At 41.9% G+C, this 2,077-nt stretch overlaps 1 non-coding gene across 1 annotated transcript; it reads right to left on the reverse strand.

Annotated features, from left to right (window-relative positions):
- Positions 1–1,048: 1,048 nt before the first annotated feature.
- On the reverse strand, positions 1,049–1,154 carry LOC111501599 (U6 spliceosomal RNA). Its single transcript, XR_002721574.1, has one exon. It is a non-coding gene; the product is annotated as a U6 spliceosomal RNA (small nuclear RNA).
- Positions 1,155–2,077: the final 923 nt, after the last annotated feature.

A 2,077-nucleotide genomic window follows, 5' to 3' on the forward strand; every position in this document is an offset into this window, starting at 1 on the left:
GTGTTGCCAACTTAGCGCCTCGGGAGTGAGAACGCTCTGTATATTTAGCGAGTTTTCAGACCCCCTTAGCGACTTTTTTTCTAAAAAGCGACTAGCGACAAATCTGGCGACTTTTTCTGGTATTATTGGAGACTTGTTTATGACGAGTTTTTGACGTGAAAACACGTATCGCTCTTACTCTCAACAGGCAGCGGTGCTGCTTTGGCCACTTCACCCGTGCCAAAGCGCTCCCAGGCGGAGGATAGTCCTCCCCCAACTGCTATCAGGGCAAGAGACGTTCACACCTGTGCGTCCAAACTGCAAATGAATCGCGCATGAGCGAAGCCGCTGCTCCCGCACTGACTGTAACGCAGTCAGTTCTTCTTTTACCGTTATGCTGTTTTGTGGATCACAAGGTTTTAGAACTACTTATAAACACACTCTCACACACAAAGTAACTCCACCAGAGTGCCTATTTCGGGTCACTTTTGCCGGTCCAGGCCCGGGTAAAGGAGCAGGGTTGGAATTGTGACATTAAAAAAACAATAATTGCCAAAAGAAATTTAATTTGTAGTTCTAAATAAACTCTAAATGCATTTAGGACGTTTTTTACTCACTATGTCTCTTCCACGATGTTATTTCTCTCGTCCAACAACGTTTATTCTATTCTGTACAGTTGTGTACTGTATTTATTCTTATTGTATTCTAATTTTTTGCCTCATAACTTTTGCACTGTCCACTTCCTGCTGTGACAAAACAAATTTCCCACGTGTGGGACTAATAAAGGTTATCTTATCTTATCTTATCTTATCTTAGGTTACAATTAAATTAGCATGACCAATTATGCAAATTAGGCGATGACATCATTTGGCGACTTCTAGCGACTTTTAGGACAACCAATAGCGATTTTCCTTACTGAGGAGTTGGCAACACTGGTATCAGGGGCAGTCCAGAGTTCAGAATCTTGCCCAAGGATGCTTCAACATACAGACTAGAGGAGGTAGGGATCAAACTGCCAACCTTCTAATTAGTCGACAACCTGGTCTTCCTCTTGAGCCACAGCCACCCCTAAATTTGTAAACGTGTCACGATTTTACGTGTCATCCTTGCACATGGACCATGCTAATCTTCTCTGTACTATTTCCAGTTTAGTGTATGCACTTGGCAAAGCAAGCACATCCACTGCTTACTTAAAACCCACCTTGGCCCATCTTGGTGTTTTGACACTAGATGTGAGTGAGCAATGGCTCTAAAAAAGCAAGGACCACTGCACACTCACTCACAAGCTAGCAAATAATGAGTCTGATGGGGAACATAATTTGCAAAATTTCATGTAATCTCTTCAACTTTAAGTAACTGAACCCAAAAACTTTTATATACAGTCTATGAGGTGAGTGCATAGCCATTGGATAGGATACAGTAACCAATAACTGTAAGAGTCAGGGCTAGTGTTACGAATTATGGCTTCACACTCTGATTACACCCTGTTTAACAGAGGCACATAATCACATTACATTTTTCAGTAATGTAGTACTATATTACCTAGGATTACCTTACTTTGGTAATCAGATTACAATTACTAAACAAAGAAATATCTACTTTCATGAGGTCTTTGGCTAACTGCATTTTGGCCAAAGAGGAAAAAAAAGAAATCAAATGTCCTTTTTTAATGCATGATTGTGCAACAATTGCTTGAACACAGTTCATATGGTTCGCGACGCTGGAAGAGTGGTTACATTACTGTAAATTTATTGAATTAAAGCACAAGACTCACTGACAGCAAAGTGCAAACTCCATCCAGGCCAGAAACAACTATCCGCTGCTGTGAACATAACAGCGAATCTCTCCAAGAACGTTCAAAGGCAAGACGCTAAACCCAAGCCAGCAGCAAGAGACCCCCAGACACAGAGTGATGCTGAAGCTGACTGCGTGCCAACTACATACAAGGGCCAAAGCTTGTCAGCAGTTAACTAAAGCAGAGATGAGCTAGCTTGTAGCCTCACAGAGAGAATGTGCTCATCTTCTACAGTAAAACTGCTGCTGCCACAACATTTTTCTCTGTCCTGACTGGCTTTCATCAACTTTTCCATTGGCTTGG

Source organism: Maylandia zebra, linkage group LG15 (genome assembly GCF_041146795.1).
Source record: "Maylandia zebra isolate NMK-2024a linkage group LG15, Mzebra_GT3a, whole genome shotgun sequence".
In the NCBI taxonomy this organism is placed as follows: Eukaryota; Metazoa; Chordata; class Actinopteri; order Cichliformes; family Cichlidae; genus Maylandia; species Maylandia zebra.